We start from the raw sequence: 22,857 nt of genomic DNA on the forward strand, positions 1-22,857 counted from the left end.
CCTCCCTGGAGTCTTCGTCCAGTGTGACGCAGGTTTCGTATGAGTGACCAGAGCGTAGATATGAGGCTTTGAGTCGTTGCAGGGCACGATAGTGTAGCGGTCCTGGAAAGATCGCCTGTATGGACGATGCCAAGAGTCCTATGATCCTCGCAAGTTGTCGGAGGGAGATAGTTGTACGGTGCATAAGCCGTCTGATCTCCTTCTTGATCGAAATCATTTTGTCTTTGGGTAGACATAATCTCTGTTGAACAGAGTCGACTTGGAAACCCAGAAATTCCATCTGCCTGGAGGGTTGTAGAATTGATTTTTCCCAATTCACCAAGAATCCTAAGTTTTGGATAAGGTGGATCGTCCAGGATAGGTGAATGCGAAGTTGGGACTGAGATTGGGACAGAAGCAGGATGTCGTCCAGATAAATTATTAATCTGACCCCTCGTGTGCGCAAGAAAGCAATCACTGGTTTTAGCACTTTTGTGAAGCACCATGGAGCGGAGGATAGGCCGAACGGCAGACATACAAACCTCCACTTCGTTCCCCGCCATTGAAACTGTAGTAAGTTTCGGTGCGCTTCTGCGATCGGGATTGACAGATAAGCGTCCCGTAAGTCTATTTTGACCATCCAATCCGATGGTATGAGGAGGTCCCGAAGGCAATGAATACCCTCCATTTTGAAATGGTGGTACTGGACATACGCATTTAGGGGCCGGAGATTTATTACCGGACGTACCCCGCCACCTTTCTTGGGGACCAGAAACAAGTTGCTCACGAAACCTTCTGTGTCCCATGGGATTTGTTGAATAGCGTTCTTGGACGCTAATTCTGCAATCTCTGTAGAGATCATCATCTGGTGTTGGCTGGCCATATTTAGTTCTCGAGGGGACTGTGTCTGAACCGGGTAGGAGGTTAACTCCAGCATGTACCCTTGTATCGTATTTAAAACCCAAACATCTGCGGTTAAAATCTTCCAAGCATGCTGAAACAATGCCAGTCTGCCCCCCACTTTTACTTGGGAAAAACGGAGATATTCGGTACTCACCATAAGGTCGTCTGCTTGAAACAGACCCCCGTGGTCCACGGGAACTCCAGGGCCGACCCCGAGATGGGAAGAAAGGGGTATAGTGCCTCTCTGGTACTGGTCTCTGATTATTAAAGGAGCCTCTGCCGGCTCTGGTTGAGCCTCGAAATCCACGGCCGGGTAGACGGCTCCTTCCTCTGCCGGCCCCTCCAAAAACCCGTGGTGCAAATACTCTCTTAAGAGATGTCTGAGCCTTATCAATTGCCGTGAACGTCTTAACGTACAGCCCCAGATCCTTAATAAAGGATTCGCCAAATAATAAGCCTTTAGCCGCTGGGCCCGGCTCGTTGGTCGCCATGCTGGTCAGTTTGGGCTCAATTTTTAGGAGAATCGCCTTTCGGCGTTCGGTAGCCATAGCCGCATTGGCGTTACCCACCATGCAGACTAATCTCTGCAACCAGCCTATCGCTACTTCAAAATCAAATTCGCTTTCGCCCGATTGGGCGGACTCCACTAGCTCGTATAGTTTAGTTATGGGTCCCAAAGTATCAAGGAGTTTGTCTTGACAATTTCTGAGGGAAAAATCTAATCCCTTCCTTGGTTTCCAACCAGATTTGTTCAAGAATTGGACCAGCTGAGGGTCCACGTCAGGTGTCTTTTCCACCGAGTCTGGGAGGATGGGACGTGGGCATTCTGCCCGTAACTTATTACGCCCCTCCTTGGATAAGGGCTTTCGCACCCGAAGTGCGAGATACTTCGCAATGTGAGTAGGCGGCTCCCATGCTGCCGAGCGAGGGTGACGGAGGTCATCTGGGTCAAATAACAGGTTGCCCAGTGGGTCCCGCAAAAGGTCGCCCTCGCCAGAGTCAGGAGGCGCAGTGCCCTGAGCCATACTCTTTTGGGTAGCAACGCCTGTTTGGATGTCAGACCCGGAATCTGAAAGTTCCGCGCTGTAGTGATCCATATAGGAGTCTTCATACTCCTCCTCCACACTCCAGTCCGAATCGGACGAATCCCCATGGGCACGTGCCCGTTTCCAAGTTCTGGCCGATTTTGCCCGGCCAGGGGCTCTAGTGCGCGGTGGTATCGCGCCATCTTTGACAGCCTGAGGCGTGTCATTCAATGCAGGCTGAGCCTGCAGTTCAGGAGGGGAGGTCACATGTCTGCTCTTTGCCAACGCCTTACGACCCGGTTGTGCCACGTTAGTGGGTATCGGGTTGCGTGTGTTTTGCATTCCACTAGTCTGTGTCTGTATCAGTGCCTCTGTTATAGACTGAGTGATAGAGGACGACATTACCCCCATCGCAGAGGTTAGAGCTCTGTTGATGGATTGTGCCATGGTAGCGTCCAGGAGGGATTGAAACTCCTCGGATGCCATGAGGCTGGCGTCATTTAAACCTCCCTTGTTAGAGGGGGAAACGCCTGATGTGGGGCACATAGACCCTGAGGGTCTGTCACTCTGATCCTGCATAGCAGAGAAATCTTTACAGGGAATATATATACCCTAGTTCAAATAGTGGAAAATATTGGGCCCAGTAAAATCCTCTATACACTAGGTACTTAACCAATAAATATAGCCTGTAAAGGAACTAGCTTGAGGAAAGAAACAGCACAAAAGAAGGGTGTCAGGATAGATTAATCCTCCACACCACACTTACAGTTAGTTAGAGGTATGACAGCCAATAACTTGTAGTATATCCCAGTCTGGGTCTTAGGAGAGTGCTTGTCGGGTAGGAGAAGCCGGTAGGAGCTACAACTCAGCAGATTCCCGCCGAAATCGCGTTAAAATGGCCGCCGCGAGTGAAAGTTACATTCCCGGCGACATAAAAACCAAAAAGATGGCCGCCGCGCTACCAACTGCGCATGCGCGACCGGGCTGAAAGGGGAAAATTAATTTCAGGGACCGCGCATGCGCGGCCGCCCGCAACACCGCGGAAAGACCGCGGACATAAACCGGAGGCGCAAGCCGAGCACCAGAAGGTAAATAAAAGCCCCAGACACCTAACAGGGAAAACAATAGGTGAGGGCAGGGAGGAATCACTCCCTGAAGCAGGCAAGCAGCACTCTCCTGACGCCAGAAGGGGATACACCACAGTAGCAACGATAATGATAACACAATATAACACAATATAAGTATTACACACAATTTAGTGAAAAACCAATTAATGTGTAAAATTAAATACAAGTAAATGTATAAAATTTCAGGAGTAGCAAGATGAGGTACTTAACTTGTCTGAGGGAGCAGCAAGAAAGAGGAGGAGTCAAGGAACACTACACCTATATGGACTATACTGTATGCTGATTGGCCCTACTGTTACCAGGCTATTGTTATGGTTTTCTTTTTTCTATGATTCTCTCATACTTCCCTATTCTTGCTGCTGGGAGTATAATAAAGAAAGAGAATGCATAATAGGAGCCTCCGTGTCTTTAATAAAATTCTAAATTTAACATAATTTGCATTAAAGAATGTGTAAACCTTAGATCTCTCGTTACAGAATGTGTTGGGAATCCTTTGTAAGGGCTGCATAAATCATGTAATGTAACTGCTGAATGGCAGAAAGCAGGGGCGGACTGACAGGTCGGGCAGATCGGTCACTGACCGAGGGCCCGAGTCTGTCAGGGGCCCGGCAGCACAGCCATGCTTCTGCTGTGGAGATCAAAGATCTCCACAGCAGAAGAAAGTTAAAGAAAGTGCTGTAAGAAGGTTGCAGGGGCCCATAATGAGTCAAAGGGCCCCTGCAACCCATCAATCTGCAAATACCTCCCCCCCCCCCCCATCATTCAGTGAGAGACCTGGCAGCATACCACTCACTGCCAGGTCTCCTCTCTCTCTGCCTGCTCAGTGCTCCGTGTGAGGATGGGAGGGGGGCAGGAAGTGACATCACCCCCTGCTTCCCTCTCACACGGAGCACTCACAGCATGGATGGAGGGTGAGAAGAGGAGCCTGGCCTGACAAGTGCTGCTTCAGGAGATGGAGGGAGAAAACCATCACATTGTACAGGTAAGCAGGCCCATACACACGCTGCCCCCCCAACCCCTCCTCAATACATACACTGCCCCCCCATACACACACTGCCCCCCCATACACACACTGCCCCCCATACACACACTGCCCCCCCAAACACACACTGCCCCCCCAAACACACACTGCCCACCCATATACACACACTGCCCACCCATATACACACACTGCCCACCTATATATATATATATATATATATATATATATACACATACATATACATACATACACAGCCCACCCATATATACACATACACTGCCCACCCATATATACACATACACTGCCCACCCATATATACACATACACTGCCCACCCATATATACACATACACTGCCCACCCATATATACACATACACTGCCCACCCATATATACACACACACTGCCCACCCATATATACACACACACTGCCCACCCATATATACACACACACTGCCCAACCATATATACACACACAATGCATACACTGCCCAACCATATATACACACACAATGCATACACTGCCCAACCATATATACACACACTGCATACACTGCCCAACCATATATACACACACTGCATACACTGCCTAACCATATATATATATATATATATATATATATATATATATATATATATATATATATATATATATATATATATATATATATACACACTCACACACACTGCATACACTGCCCACCCATATATATATATATATATATATACACACTAACACACATATATATATATAACCATATACTGCCTAACCATATATATATACACACACACACACACTGCATACACTGCCCACCCATATATATATATATATATATATTTGTGTAAGGGGCAAATAGCCGTATATGGAGTAAGGATACAGCATAAGCATAGGATAGTATAAAGGGAGCAAGTCGGTTGTGGTGTGCCGAGACCGACGATACGGTAGGCCTGTAAATAAAGAGGGCCCACCAAGGAATAAGAAAGTAAAGTAAATGGAAAGAAAAGAGTGTTGAAATGAGGAGTGGGTGGGAGGGTCATTCTGATGCTGACCTCAAGTGATATGAGTCAGGTAAGGGGTGTCCCTTATATAGGGGAGTGAATTAATTTAAGCCCCTCCCACAAATACAGGCCAAACGGCCTTAATACTTGTGTAAGGGGCAAATAGCCGTATATGGAGTAAGGATACAGCATAAGCATAGGATAGTATAAAGGGAGCAAGTCGGTTGTGGTGTGCCGAGACCGACGATACGGTAGGCCTGTAAATAAAGAGGGCAAAAATGAATAATCAAAGATTTAATACAGTCAACAAATATATACAAATTAACCAGACATTTCCTTAAATGCATTACAGTATTTAATTCCTGGAAGAATTTTGAAGGTAGGAATCTAGGACCGAAAGTGGACACCATTTGTTGTGGGTAGGATAGTATGTTATCTCTACTGTTGGTCCGTGTTGACTAATTTCGGAATGTGGTAGAGCCAATAGGTAGTAATGTGTTTACGTACGTGGGATTGTTGAAGACAATGATCTGTCTGAGTGGTGGTGATGGTAGTGGATTCTCTGGCCCGAGAAAGGCATAAAAGGCAATGTGCATGGCTGGTAATGGCCGACTTGGTAGTATAATTGAATGGTTGTAGATCTAATAGGTCCGATAAGGATGAAAAGTTGGATGGCTATTGGTAATCTCTGAGAGTATCGTGGGGGAATGGATTCCTGAAAACCTCTGAGTATATTCTCATCTGGTATGATAGCATGAAGTTATGGTAGTTTTGGCCATAGGTTATCCTGTGTTGTTGAATGCCTGTAAAATATATAATTAATGGTGTGTGAGATAGTTTAAGGTGGCAAAAAGAAGCAAAACCTAGGAGAAATGTTATGACACAGGTTGAGCTATGTTGTGTTCCAATGAGATTCTTTAAGCCAGGTAAAAAGCTGTGTTATGTGTTCTACAAGTATGGGATGAAAGTGTTAGATGGGATAGTGCATGCTATGCTGCATGAGTATGTCTAATCCATGATTTTGTCTCTGGAACAAAAGAGTGGCCGTGACTGTATGGGCGGCTGTAGGAAGCATATGATGAACATGCCTGGAATATAAATGAGACAATTGTCGGCAGGGATGTATACCCCCATCTGGTACATGAAAGTGAAATGTGATAAGTGGCCAACCAAGTGAGTTCCCTAGAAATATCATGACCTTATGGATGAGTAGTGGCGTTTGTTGATGATATGACATGTGCCTAGTTGTCTGAGTAACAACGGATTGATGACCCTGATTTACCCCATGCCACAGCAGCTGCTACAATGGGGTAGATCTCCCAAAGGGGCTGAGGTGGTGGAAAAATGTAAAAACCTGGATGCCATGGCCAACAGCTCCAAAGCAATTGTTCCCGGTAGATCGCTGCCAAACCCGTGGTAGACGCCGCATCTGACCATCTGGTTGGAGAAGTGTCCGACAATCCTGAAAGGAACATGCTTTTACCATGCCAAGTGGTTAAGAAATCCCCCCCCCCCATGTGCAGGTCTGCTGTTGCTGAGGTGTCTAGGGACATCCTCTGATCGTCATGTTGGAAGTGTGGAAAAAAGGGGAAAGTACTCTGGATGTGAAAGCGTGGTCTTGTGGTATGATTGGCATGGCAAAATTAAGGAACCTGGTAGGGATTGTAGTTCCTTGCAGTTGTAAGTACTAAGCAGGAGGTAGTGATTGATGTAGTTGAGAATGTTCCCTATTTGTCTTGTGGTAACTTGCGTGTATGGATGCCGACTCAAGTCATATGCCCAGTAATGTGATAGTGTCTGAGCCTTCTGTTTCTTATGGGGTACTGGGACGCCCAAGTGGTCAACCAGACTAAGCTGCCGTGAGGCTTCTAGTGAAAAATATGTTATCTTTGATCAACAAGAAGTCTTCTAGATAGTGTATGACTAAGGCCTCTGGATATGTTATCATAACCAGCTCAGAGTATCTGCAAATATCGATAGTAGGCTAATCTGTAGCTCGAAAGTTGAGCAGGGAAAGGATTGCCCAATTTATGCCATGTAAGTGCCAGTGTGTAGGGTAGATGGTAGCCGTTTACTGCGTTGATGATATTGGTCTTACTTAACCAAGCTTCAACCCATGCTTGAGTGATAGCTGTAAAGGTAGATCAATGGTGTTGTATAGTAAGAAAACTCCTCGAAGGGTATGAGGGAGTTGAGACTTGGGGTAGCGGAGGTGTGTGGTGCCAATAAGTCTATGGTTAGTCTTTGTTTAAGGGAAGATTCCTTGTGACAATACCAATGTGTTTGGTGCCATGCTGTAAATGGTGGAGATTGGAAGACCACCCCTCTGCAAATCTTGGCTATGAGTGTGTTTACAGCCAATGGTTTTGTTGTGCTGACTGTAAGTGAGGGCATGCTATATCCCTTGAAGGTGTATTTATGATACCTGTAAGGGAGCCCTTTGAAGCTCCAGAGCTTTAGTAAATCTACTACAAGTCTGGAAGGGTGATGAGTCAGTAGTGTTGAAAATGCATTAGTGTGTACAGATGGTGAGTACGTTATTTGTAAGTTGTATTGGGACACATGGTTTGTCATGTGCCCTGAACCATTTGAACATATATGCAACAGTCTATATGCAATGCAACTACTCATATCAATGGTCTCTGGTAGTTCAGAGGTGCTGGTACCTGGAGCCTGAGAGTGCTCGTCCATTTGTTTGGGACAAACTCCCTTCTGTATGGGTACCTGCACAAATAAACATCTCTACATATTCCAAATGCCAACCCAACCAAGGGATGATCAGATCCCCATTTACCTGGAATCCCTGGATCTGACCATCACCGATACATCATCATACATATATGCCTTGCTTCCCCAATGTGCTGGGATCATACGTGCAGGGTTAACGTCTTGTGTGTCATAAGAATTGATTGTACCAGGTAACCGAGTTTCGGTTGGTGCTGGTTGTAGAGTAGCGTGAGGCCCAGCCTTGTGAGGGCTGTGGTGACCAACTTGAGATTGCCAGTCTATCATAATTTTTTTTTTTTTTTGCTCATGAGTTTATGAGTGAGGCTAGCATAGCCTGGGTGTCACCTGAGTTGATGTAGCTGGGCCTTCCCCTGCCTCCGTGTTGTCCGTTGGTCGGTGGTAATGTGTGGGATCATCCAGAATCTGATTGCTGCTGGACTAGCAACATCTCCTCTGCTTGAAGGTGTATCAATTCTAGCCGGGGTGCTAGGAAGAGGTGATTCTTCACCATCTTTTGGAGAAATACTTAAATAACAATAAAGATTGCAATTATTATTTGTACCCAGGGTTCTTGTACTGGCTTGCTAGCTAAGCCGTAAGGCGAAACGATTAGGCTTGGTGTTTTTTGGTGACTGGTGAGGCCCTGCTAGTTGCCAAGTGGCTTGAGAGGCTCTATCTATGCTTGGCGCGAGGGGATTTTGTGTGGCCACTGAATGTTGTGGCAGGATGTTGGCCTCTCAGTGACAGTAACCAGAAAATAGGAAGGGGAGTGACAGGTGAGGCCCTCTCTATGATACAATGCGAGACAGCTAGCTCATGAGTGGCCCGAGGGGTGTATGCCTCCGAGTGTGAGGCGGGGTGTTGGCCTCGCGGGACCACTAACCGAAGCATAATGCAGAGAAAAAAGGGGGTAATACTTATTGGGCCCTAGAACCCTAATTGCCAGTACACTATTACTATTCCAGGGAAGGTAAGAGATGAATAACTACGTGAGCAGGTGTATGTACCTTGTAGTATGGTATTGAACCTGGCAATCCATATAGGTTTTTAGTAGTAACTGTAACCTGAATGGATAAAACCGTATGGCATAAGGAAATGTGGCATAGACCAAGCTTATCTTAATACATACAGTATATGTGAAAAGTAAAGTACTGTGATGTGTAAATATTAAACATCATAGCCATACTGGTTAAATATGTATCAATCTTAACCCATTAAGTGCCGTATGTACAAGTGAAAATGTGGTCTGTCCCCACTTTGTAAGATGTATGTCCCCTTGTTAGGGGAAAGTCTGTTGTGTGAGCAGCGTGCTGTGAAAAATGTATGGGAACTATATTACCAGTTACGTATATAGATGCGTCTGCTACTGTGTAATGATATATGTATTTATACCAGATGTGGATATACTACTTGCTATGTGAATTGTTGTATGTCTTATTGAATGGTAGGGGTCAGTGAACATGGTGTTGCAAAATGCAAGTGCACTGGAGATCTGCCGAGTGCCCTATAGGTGGCAGTGTAGTTGGATACTGATTGGTATGTGAAATGTTGTTTGTCTGTTGACCTATAGGTGTCAGTGTTTTGGTGTTTGTAAAACCCCATGAAAATTGTCAACGTACTTGACAGACCTGTAGGTGGCAGTGTTGATAGAACCACTGTTGGTCTTGATGTGAAATGTAAATTATTGTGAATTAAACCTGAAGTTGAGCCCATGCTGGAGTTTAATTTATGGTTTATGGTTATGTTTAAAACAATCTTATGTGTAATTTATATTGGCTGGTAAATTGTATATGACATGTGAAGACAGTTTTGCTGTTGACCAGTAGGGGTCAGAAATGCTGATTGTATGTTAAAATACCCTTTAACCCCTTAAGGACCAAACTTCTGGAATAAAAGGGGATCATTACATGTCACATGTCATGTGTCCTTAAGGGGTTAATCCTACCGTTTGACAGATAGGAGTCAGTATAAAAGCGAAAATGCTGTAGTTAGTTTGTTTGCTTATGAAGTGAAATAAAGTCTGAGAAGCCTGTAGTATACCGATTGACCGGTAGGGGTCAGCATGTAGGCGAAAATGCGGTGGTTAGTTGGTTTGTACATGAAATGCAATAATGTCTGAGAAGCCTGTAGTACACTGAATGACTGGTAGGGGTCAGTGTGTAGGTGAAAATGCAGTGGTTTATTGTTTTGTACATGAAAAGCAATAATGTCTGAGAAGCCTGTAGTACACCAAATGACTGATAGGGGTCAGTATGTAAGTGAAAAATGCAGTGGTTTGTTGGTTTGTACATGAAATGCAATAATGTCTTGAGAAGCCTGTAGTACACCGAATAACCGGTAGGGGTCAGTGTGTAGGCGCAAATGCAGTGGTTTGTTGATTTGTACATGAAATGCGATAATATCTAAGAAGCCTTTAGTACACCAAAAGACCAGTAGGGGTCAGTGTGTAGGCGAAAATGCAGTTGTTCGTTGATTTGTACATGAAATGCAATAATGTCTGAGAAGCATGTAGTACACCAAATGACCAGTAGGGGTCAGTATGTAGGCGCAAATGCAGTGGTTCGTTGATTTGTACATAAAATGCGATAATGTCTAAGAAGCCTGTAGTATACCAAAAACCGGTAGGGGTCAGTGTGTAGGTGAAAATGCAGTGGTTTATTGGTTTGTACATGAAAATGCAAAAAACGTCTAAGACGCCTGTATTACACCAAATGACCAATAGGGGTCAGTGTGTAGGTGAAAAATGCGGTGGTTGGTTGGTTTTTACATGAAATGCAATAATGTCTGAGAAGCTTGTAGTACACTAAATGACCGGTAGGGGTCAGTGTGTAGGCGAAAATGCAGTGGTTCGATGGTTTGTACATGAAATGCGATAATGTCTAAGAAGCCTGTAGTATACCAAAAACCGGTAGGGGGCAGTGTGTAGGTGAAAATGCAGTGGTTTATTGGTTTGTACATGAAAATGCAAAAAACGTCTAAGACGCCTGTAGTACACCAAATGACCAATAGGGGTCAGTGTGTAGGTGAAAAATGCGGTGGTTGGTTGGTTTTTACATGAAATGCAATAATGTCTGAGAAGCCTGTAGTACACTGAATGACCGGTAGGGGTCAGTGTGTAGGCGAAAATGCAGTGGTTCGATGGTTTGTACATGAAATGCAATAATGTCTGAAAAGCCTGTAGTACACCGAATGACCGGTAGGGGGTTTAAACGAATGAACTTGCAATGGTTTTAGAACAGACTTAGACAAAATGCAGCCGTAAAGTGAGGACCTGACCCGTGCATTGTGCCGTGGGACTGATGCCTGGCGTAACGGGTAGGTCGACTTACAGTTTGTGAGTCACTTGGACACCATCCACGGTGATGGATTGAAGAAAGAAGGTGGTAGGCCGGAAAAGCCTGTGGCTGGATTCCTGACACAGCTCTGCTTAGAAAACCTCATGGAGTAATCAGGTAAAATGGCGTCTGGATGACCCGGAAGTGGAAATCATTCTGATGCTGACCTCAAGTGATATGAGTCAGGTAAGGGGTGTCCCTTATATAGGGGAGTGAATTAATTTAAGCCCCTCCCACAAATACAGGCCAAACGGCCTTAATACATATATACACACACTCACACACACTGCATACACTGCCCACCCATATATATATATACACACTATCACACACACACACTGCCCACCCATGTACACACACAGCATACACTGCTCAACCCATAAATATACACACGCAGACACTGCCCACCCATAGATACACACACACTGCCCACCCATGTACACACACAGCATACACTGCTCAACCCATAAATATACACACGCAGACACTGCCCACCCATAGATACACACACACTGCCCACCCATATATACACACACTGCATACACTGCCCACCCATATTTACACACACACTGCCCCCCCATACACACACACACACCATACACATACATACATTGCCCCCATACACTCATTGCCCCACACACACATACACACTGCCCCCCATACACACATTGCCCCACACACACACATACACTGCCAACACACACACACACACATTGCCCCACACACCCTACACATTCACTCACTACACCCCCCCCCCCCCACACACACACTGAACCTTTCACACACACCACTGCTCCTATGCCCTACTACAGCCTCATGTCCCAGCAGACCCCAGGTAAGTTGTCAAACTGTTCTCAAACGGTTTGACTACTTACTTTAAAATTCTTTTTAACATTTACTTAGTCCTTAAAGGACCACTATAGGCACCCAGACCACTTCAGCTCAATGAAGTGGTCTGGGTGCCAGGTCCCTCTAGTTTTAACCCTGCAGCTGAAAACATAGCAGTTTCAGAGAAACTGCTATGTTTCACTAAGGGTTAATCCAGCTTCTAGTGGCGGTCTCACTGACAGCCGCTAGAGGCGCTTCCGCGATTCTCACAGCGAGAAGACAAGCTGGACACACATAGGAAAGCATTTAGTAATGCTTTCCTATGGGCGGTTTGAATGCGTGCGCGGCTCTTGCCGCGAATGCGCATTCGAATCTGACGTCGGCAGAGGAAGGAGAATTCCCCAGAGCCGAGGGAGCCCGGCGCAGGAGAAAGGTAAGTGGCTGAAGGGGTTTTAACCCCTTCAGCCCAGCGGCAGGGGGGCCCTGAGGGGGGGACATAATGACCCTATAGTGCCAGAAAAACGAGTTTGTTTTCCTGGCACTATAATGCTCCTTTAATATTTTGTCTTCGAAGGGCCCTGGATCTAATTTTGTCCGGGGGCCCAGAAGGCTGTCAGTCCATCCCTGGCAGAAAGCTGAGCAGTGAGACTGCAGGGGCATGATCTACACACCAAAAGTGCTCTATTAAGCTAAAGTTGTTTTTTTGACTATAGTGTCCCTTTAAATTCAAGGACAATCAGTACCCAAACTAAGAAGCCAACCAGGAAACTAAGATTAGGGTCATTATGATAGAAACATATTAAAGGGACACTGTAGGCACCTAGACCACTTCAGCTCATTAAAGTGGTCTGCGTGCAGTGTCCCATCACCCTTAACCCCGAGAATAGCATGTAATTATTGCAGTTTTTATAAACTGCAATATTTACCTGCAATGGTTAACTCTTCCTCTAGTGGCTGTCTACGGGCTCGTAGGCTCGTAGGTTTCATGACCGTTACTTCTTTTAGGTAAAAACATTATTTGTGGGCAATGCCTCACTAGTTTATCATGTTTGTTTCACTTTAAAAAGAAACACAGTCTACAAAAACACTTCAGCTTGCTCGCCTGCGACAGAGTTGTGGTCTTGCTGCTTGATATTATGTAAGTATTTTTTTTTTAAAACACTAGGTGATAAATCCACTCCAAAACAGCAACAATTCAACATGCGCTACTTTGATAATAACCTTTAGAAGGATCATATTCCTGATTTCAATTTTGTAGAAGACACACAAACAACATTCAAAATACAGCACATCCAACTTCAGACTAGTTTAACGACACACAATGTTTTAAAAAATGTCATCTGTGACAGAGAGGGGTGCAAAGCCATTAGTTTTAGGCCAACTTCCCATGTAACATATAGATGCAACTAATCTGCACTCATCAAATACGCACACATTAAATGTTGTTGCTATGACTAATATATACATCATATAAATACAATACATTTTAAAAGCACCATACTTAGATCAAATAATGGGAATGTGGTTACAGGATATTATCATATATATGCCTGCCCCAAACATTAGTGCACCCTATTTTTGGCATGTCCTTCCTCAGCTTAGGCTTATCACTGCTCTAATGTGCTCTCTTTGGTGCAGGGTTTAAATAGTTCCTTTTTGCATGTATATATATATATATATATTTATATACTATCATATAACTCTGTAATCCCCTAAGATCCCACTCCAAGATATTGTAAGGGGGAAATACTTAGTATCAGATTGTGAGGTACCACTCTCCAAACTGGAACCCGGAGCAAGACAAACTACCAGTAAAGCTAAGGTCAAATATTTATAACATAGAAGTTAAAACATAAATATCTCTATTAAAAACAAAAACTAATGTAGTATGGTTTTATCCAGTCCTGATAGTCCAGTCTCTTTAAGCCAAAAGGCGTTTCACCAGTTATAGCTTCTTCAGTTGGCAGTAATGCAATCCAGGTTCAAATGTTCTTTTTAAATGGTTTTTAAATGACCAATCAACTTCAACAATCACATGGCACTCTCAGTCCAATAAAATGTTGTGGGCAAGACAACCTTTTTCATGTCCATAGTGTAGCGTCATCATTATTGGCCGAAAATTATGTAAACCGCAATTCTCGGCAGCTTCAGGTGATTTGCATTCCTAACACAATTAGTAGTCCTCTTCTCAAAGTAATCCAATTCTAAGATGGTTAGAGAGCAGGAACCTTTGGAATCTTTAGGAAGATATTGATTGATGATTTAGAGGGCACTACATTTTGCAACAACTTCAGGCAGCAGGCCCATATCAGTTATTCAAGATCAAATGCCCAAATAATCTTCTGGGGGGGCGTGTCCGGCGGCCAAAGAAGATGGACGCCTAACACAAGAGCTCCTCGTGGCGCCCACATTCAATCCGCATACACACACGCACCCAGCCCGTCCACACAATCGAAATGGGTCGCACAAAAAAGCAGGCGGACCCCAACGGCACCCCGAGGCCCTCGGGATGCGAGGGGGAGCACATCATACGCTCTTACCTCCAAGCCGCAAGCCGCACCCGATCACCGCAGCGGGAGGGGGAGGCCGCAAGCCAGGACCTAGATTCCTTCCCCTCCACGCCGGCCAGGCTGTCACCGGTGCCGTCAATCCTGTCGGAGCCCCAGCCCCCACAAGAGAGTGAGTGGAAGGCTATACTCCCAAACCTGCTCACTAAAGCAGATTTTGAAGCCCTCTCCGACCGCCTGGGCCGCGTGGTGAGGGAAGAGGTTGCTCAGCTCTGTGCCGACCTGACACATGTAGAAGCCCGCATGGCGTCCGCATGGAGTCCGAGTCCAGATCACTCCGCACGGACCTGGAACAGACTAATTCTGCCGTAGCCAACCAAGAAGCGGACACTGCCAATCTCACCACGTGGATTGATGACCTGGACAACCGGGGCCGCAGGATGAACCTGCGGATCCGTGGGATGAGAGAAGGGGGACCGGCTGAACGCATACCAGAAGTACTGACTAGACTGTTCACCCAGGTACTGGGGGGCCAACAACTACCCAGGCTTGGCATAGTCAGGGCACACAGGGCACTGCGGCCCATGCCACCACCGGAAGAACAACCCCGAGACATAGTATGCTGCCTGGAAAATTACCAATTGAAGGAGGACGTACTGCGCACAGCCTGCCGCATGGGGACCATCCGCTTTGAAAACCAAAACATATCAATTTACCAAGATTTATCCCGGTACATCCTACAGGCCAGGAGAGCCCTACGCCCAGTAACGTCTGCCCTGCAACAGGCTGGAATCCCATACAGATGGGGCTACCCATTCTCCCTCTCAGCCAGGCAAGGCCCGGACCAACTAGTGGTGAGGAGACCAGAAGACCTCCCAAATTTCCTCCGCGCCCTGGGCCTCCCGCCGCTCCAGGTGCCCAATTGGCTGGCACGATCTTTTCTTCAGCCTCCGCAGGGACCACAACTACCACGCAGACCTGACCAAGGTCCCCAAAGGCCCCAGCAACAACACCGCTGGGACTGGAACCCAGGCCCGGCGCGGCGCGAGCAGGAACACTGAGTGTCACTCGGAGCGGCGGGACCTCTAGCACTAGCTGGCAGCAAAGAGGAACTGGTAAACCGTGAGTAATACCTGGGGGGACACATGCACAGTCACCAGCCATATGGGCGCAAGTTGGGGTGGGGGAAGGGGGCACGGGGACACTGGAATGCATCACACCAAGCCACATGGGGACTACCTCACGCAAGTGACTCACGAGGCGGTAAGCCACCCCGCACTAGCGGATCTGGGGGGGGGGGTATCTCAGGACATATGGGGTGGGGTACGGGGCCCGGCGACAACACCGGCAGTGCTCAGGCCAGACGGACGCACCGAAACTGCGAACTGCTGGAATGGTGATATGGGAAATCATACAGGGAACCACATGCAGAGACACACCTGGGCATGCCAACAGAGGCGGGGGTCAGACAGTCACCCAATAGAGGTCTGAGTCGCCCTTGCCGCGACCTGCAGCGTTGACGTCACTATGGTGGCAGAGACCCGGTAACATAGAGAAGGCACCAACATTGCATAACCGGGAGAGTAGGACACACGGGGACCCACTCCCGGACACACAGGACATCCGCTCCCCCCATGCCCACATGACCGACGAGAGGACTGATGCCAACTCTGGCCCACACAATACAGGCACACCACCCTGAAAACCCGCCTACACGACGCTACATGCAGATCACGCTGACGGGAATACACCCCGCCCCACTAGCCACGCAGTCACAACCCTCCCACATGCACCATACCAGGAACTCACGAGCAGAGGCCCCGCCCGAGACTAGACACGGGAGCGACACCACCACAGCCTATGGCACTAGACCGACAAAGAGCCATAACACGCTATAATTAGCATGATCCACGCACACTGACCCACATACGCCCCAAAGAGAGGACGGAACGGCTGCACCAACCACACAGCCACTAAGGAGACAGGTGACTACGTACCACATATCGTACACGTTACCACATTCACGCCTACACGGAACCGGCAGACGCTGAGTGGCGGTCCGAACCCACTCAGACGTGTAGCCCGACTCCCCCATAGGAATAGGACATAGAAGTCCCCACTTCGCAGGGGACGAACCACTCCCGACACCGGCACAGACACACCACTGGGTGTGGCCTAGAAGCCGCACAACCGGGACGCTTGTCCAATAACCTATACACACGCACTAGAGACTCATTAGACAGCAAATACCTATACAGCCACACTCCGAGCCCAGACGCACAACCGAAGGCACCGAGTAACACACACACACGCACACACACACGGTCAACCCACCCTGCCCCCTAGATCCCGCCCGGATGATGCCGACGCCGAGATCCGGCGGCTTCGCCAAGGAGGACCTATACATAGTCTCTTATAATGTCCGCGGCCTGAATGTCAGAGAGAAACGCTCAAGACTACTACGAGACCTGAAACACTACAGAGCATCGATAGCATTCCTCCAGGAAACACACTTCAAAGAAGGAAGAGCACCAGCCTTAAAAGACCGCAACTTCCCAACAGGTTATTTCAGCCACAACCCGAACAGACGCTCACAGGGAGTCTGCATCCTCTTCTCCCGACAAATCCCATACGTGGAACACACCACTGTGAGATGCAAGCAGGGTAGATACATCTTCACGAAAGGCACAATTTTAGACCAAACGTATACGTTCGCTAATGTATACGCCCCGAACACGAAACAATATCACTTCCTCTGCAACACATTGAATACGTTGATGAAATTCGCGGAAGGCACCCTGATCATAGGTGGGGATCTCAACTTAGCACTACATCAAGACCAAGACTCCTCATCCTCACAGGGAAACATACCACACAACAGACATGCCAACACACTCCGCCTCCTACATCACCACCAGCTGGCGGATTGCTGGCGAGCATTGCACCCGTCCGCCCGGGACTATACGTTTTACTCCACGACCCACTCGACCTACACAAGACTGGACTATTTCCTGGTACCTCACCGCAACCTAATCCTGCTCAACACCGCGGAAATCCTACCGATGACTTGGTCGGACCACAGCCCAATCCGCATACAACTAAAATCACCACTCCACAAACCCAGACAAATGTCGTGGCGATTGAATGAATCAATACTGTCAGACATCGCGATCGTAGACCAGATCCGACAGCACGTCCAGGAGTACTTCGAAGACAACGAAACCGATGACGTTACCCCACTGACATGCTGGGAAGCGCACAAAACAGTCATTCGAGGCAGACTCATCGCGATATGTGCGACACGCAAGAAGAGGGCGATACAGGCGATACAAGAACTCAGCACAGAAATCGGGACACTGGAGGCCAGACACAAACGCACCCTGGACGCGACAATTTACGGGGAACTGTTATCCAAACGAAACCAACTCACCGCACACCTGAACCGCGCAATCCAACGCTCATACCAACACTACAAACATATGATACACGAACACGGTGACAAATGTGGGAGACTGTTAGCAAACCTCCTGAAGCAACGCAGGAACCACCTGTACATCCCGAAGATCAAAGACGCACAACAACGACTCCACCACCTACCGGAACGGATTTCAGCTGCATTCCATGCGTACTATCAAGATTTATACTGTCTCCGCCCCATCGCCCCGGAGCTACCGAGGCCCCAGAAACTAGAGGCCATCCGCAGATACTTGGACACGTCGGATATACCGGGAGTAAATGAGGCGGACCAGGAAGCACTGGAGGCCCCCATAACCCAAGAGGAATTAGCGCACGCCATAAAAAAAGCAAAAACAGGCCTACCCCTCCAATATTACAAAACCTTTGCAGGGGACCTAACGCCAAAGCTCTTGGCAGCACTGAACTCGATCCAAGATGGGGCCACGCCAACGACCCAATTCACCTCGGCGAACATCACCCTTCTCCCAAAGGAGGACAAGGACCGGACACTATGCCCGAGCTACCGCCCGATTTCTGTGCTGAATACGGACCTCAAACTTCTGTCGAGTATACTGGCAACGCGCCTGGCACCGCTACTACCAGCCGTAATTCACCCGGATCAAACGGGCTTCATACCAGGCAGGGAGGTGAGGGACAACACCATCAGAGCCCTGAACCTCGTAGCGCACGCGAAAATGCAGAGGACCCCAACCCTACTCCTGTCTACTGACGCTGAGAAAGCGTTCGACAGGGTGGACTGGGACCTGATGTTTGAAACACTCGGCTTCCTCGGCATTGGGCCAAATTATATGACCTGGGTACAGACGCTATACACCGACCCAACGGCGCGTATTCGAATCAATGGCGCACTGACGGACCCGTTTCAGATCCACAACGGAACCAGGCAGGGTTGCCCGCTCTCGCCCATAAACTTTGCACTGACTCTGGAGCCCTTCCTAAGCAGGAATAGACACAACGCAGACATCCGGGGACTGACAGTCGGTACCGTACACCACAAAACTCTGGCCTACGCGGATGACATGCTATTCGTGGTCACAGACCCGGAACTATCCCTACGAGCAATACAGGCAGAATTCGACCTATATAGCGGCATCTCGAACCTCAGAATCAATTACACGAAATCGGAGATATTAAATTTGACCGCCAGCCAAACGCTTAAGCGCATGATCCAGGGACAACACTCATATCGCTGGTGTGACCAACGCATGAAATACCTGGGGATATGGCTTACACCCAACCCAACGGATCTGTACACCCATAATTATCTCCCGATACTGAGAAAGGCGACGGAGGAACTGCAGAGATGGGGTTCATACTACATATCCTGGCTGGGCAGAGTGAACGCGGTGAAAATGACGCTACTACCGAAACTACTCTTCATATTCCAAACAGTGCCGATCAAGGTTCCGCAAACGTTCTTCTCGGCGCTCAAGACGGAGATCTGGTCCTTTATATGGAAGGGTAAATCCCCACGCATAGCACACACCCAACTGATCTTACCCAAGCTTAAAGGGGGCCTGGCTCTCCCAGACTTCGAAAAGTACTACCACGCGGCGCACATCACCAGGGTCATCAGCTGGTCGGTGGCCAGCGGCACCAAACAGTGGACGCGACTAGAAGCGGATATCACCAGATGTGACCTCAGAACCCTACCATGGATCACCAAGACGGCATATAGGAACAAACACATCACCAACCCATTCGTGGCAGCAAACATGCAAGTATGGCACAGGCAGGGCACAAAACAATATCTGACGACAGACCCGGGCCCACTCCTACCCCTGAAAAGTCACCCGGATTTCCCGGCCGGAGACTACGGCCCAGCACCAGGCCCAGCAGGGCACAACGCGATACCGCGCATAAAGGATGTTCTCCATCGACCATTCGACATCCGGCCACTGGGAGAACTATACCCGGACAGGCCACACATTCGCCCACGCCCTAGCGAAAACGCAAATTGCTCAATATGCCAGATCCATTCCGCAAAAGCCTTCCCTTTTGAGAGACTTTTTGAACTTCTCTGCACGCAGGACAAGGAACCACCACAAGCCATCTCACAAATCTACACTTTCTTAACCACGAGCAGATACTTGCTCGCACCACCGTGCATCAGAAAATGGGAGGAGGACCTCGAGGAAATTATGACGGATGCGGACTGGAACAAGAGCATCACCCTGATACAGAAGACGCGGAGCTCGGCACGATGCCAAGAAAACTCATACAAGATCTTTACCAGATCTGGTGGTCGTGCACCCGTATCAGACCGTTCTGGGAAAGAATTCGGACAATAATACACGAGGTCACGGAAGAACACCTGCCACAGTCCCCAGCCACCTTCCTCCTGCACCACACCACCATGGCGGCGCACACATACAAGAGATCAATTATCCCCCGACTCCTGAATGCCGCTAAGATGACCATCCCCATCTTCTGGAAACAGACCACCACGCCCCCTCTATCGAGATGGATAGAGGAGGTGGAGGCCACAAGGTCATTCGAGGACATGAAAGCAGAAACACCGAACCTCAGGGACCGCCATACCACACGCTGGTTCCACTGGACGAGACTAACCACGTCGGACTCCCACAGACGCCATTTAACCACACCATAACGGGTGGCAGAAGGAAGAGAACTAGAGAAACACAAGAGGTGGACGCTCGACGGCGCGACGCAGCAGGCCGGGCGGGGGACAGGGGGAGGGCCATAGAACACCAGACACACCATACCCAACCCCACACACAGACGCCACCTCGCCACAGCAGACCGAGGCAGCCACGACACCTACAGTCACGACGACGCCCTCACACCACACTCAGAACATCTTGCCAGACCACATCTGCATATAGGGCTGACTAGACGTATAACCCCCACGCAGATGGGAAACAGAGGTCACACCACACAGGACCACACACTTAGCCCACCGCCGCACCGAGCCCACCATTGGGACACACAGGACACAAGTCGACCACGACAAAAGGGACACGACGGGGTAAGGAAAATACAAGGGCTTAGACACAAGGGCAAGACACATCCACGCAGACACGAAAGACCACTAACCACACACGCTCAGACTACACCAACAGACCAACCCACACCACCAGACACCAACGGGGGCCGCATCTGCGACGCCACACACGACAGAGGAAACATTATATTCCGGCACTAGACCATAGCGGATTAGACAGCAGATATACTCGACACAGAACTATGAGGATAGACATCCCACCCAGAGAGAGCAGGGAGACATAGCCGACACAGTAATGAATGAAAACCGGACAACGTACACCACACATGAGACACACACTCAACGGAGAATACAACACAAATGATCCAACCCACACGTACTACACCATAGGGATACCACGAATTACGGCGACTATGAGGGCTAACTCACCCCGACAGATACGATCCCACACGCAACATACAGAGGGACTGCACCCGACACTGCTATAGGTATGGACGTACACAGGGAAACACCCTGTGGGTCGCTACAGACCAGACCACACACCATTATGCCCCTTGCCAGCAACACTTAACCGTTATACCTCTCCTCAGGAAGTATACCCTAACGCAAAGCTTATTTAGGAGCTGATACGCAACACACACCTGGAACGCGCGACGACCGTATGACACGAACTGAATACCTGACATAGGCTACTCTTATGACGGTTAAGACGCAAAACAAAAGTTGATGTTGTAACCAATATATAGTTCTGTTTATAAGTGCCGATACATGATATATTTGCCCTAAGATAGCTTACACTTTAACGGCCCACCAGCACTCCACAGATATACATTCGTACATGCTATTATGTTAACTGATGCACACTGATGCACACTATAAAATGGATTTGAAAGGTCTCTGCGCAGGCCACAACCGACAAATCCGCTCAAGCGAATTTTACCGGACCGTTATGTGGACACCGGCCCGCCTTACACACACCACGTTTGCAATGTAATGTTCAATACAATGTATATTAAAATGTTACGTTAAACGGCCCTCTGCGCAGGCAACCGAATGTTTATACTGTTCTCAACCAATGCTTAAACCCCTGCGTGGGCAATCTCCAGCTTTATTATTTCACAAATCTGTTCGATACATGTATCTATAATTTGAACACAATAAAAATATTCAAAACAAATAATCTTCTGAAATATCGTTAATATTCCTGATTAGTTTATTGAAGAGATGTGGGATCTATTAATGTAGGACTTACCAGCCTTACAGTGGGATTGTGACTTTCCAGCAATTTAAATATATTTACTTGGCCCCTATATTTATCAACTATATATTTGTGAGGCGTGACAAAGTCAAATAAAACATAGAAATACACACCTCTTAATATTGTACTTGGGCACCTCCTCAATGATTGTTATAAATGATTTCCTTTGCACCTGGCAGTCAGAATAGAGAAAACAATTAGGGAAGAGGAGACATTAAACAACATTTCCAATATGTGCTCCGAGTGCACCTGAACTGAACAAAATTTTTATGTCATTTGCTAAATATCTAAAGGATAACTCCAGACCCCTAAAGCACTTCATCTTGAGGAGGGCTGTGTGTGTGCAGAGTTCAATAGATACTGGCACGTTCATAAATTCACCTTTTTACAAGTCTCCCCCGGCCGTCAGAACTGGTTGTTTAGCTCACTGGAACTAAACTCAAAAGGCAGGCAATTGCCCAAAACACCTGCTCTGCACAGACTTATCATTGAGCTGCATTGGGAAGTCTGTGATTGGACAGCCACAGAAAGTCTGGGCGGGTTTAGAAGAGCAAGGTTTTCAAAATTTGCAGACAAGAGATCTGCAGCTTTTGCAAACTGTTTTTGATCTACCCCAATGGAAAAAAAAATGCACAATTAGATGAATGCATGTTTTCATTGGGGACATATCTATTAAATAGTGATTATCATTATTTTTTTTTTTGACTGTTGATTGTCCCTTTAATATAAATGTAAACTACAACGGAG

The sequence above is a fragment of the Pelobates fuscus genome, chromosome 1, assembly GCF_036172605.1.
Source record: "Pelobates fuscus isolate aPelFus1 chromosome 1, aPelFus1.pri, whole genome shotgun sequence".
NCBI lineage: Eukaryota > Metazoa > Chordata > Amphibia > Anura > Pelobatidae > Pelobates > Pelobates fuscus.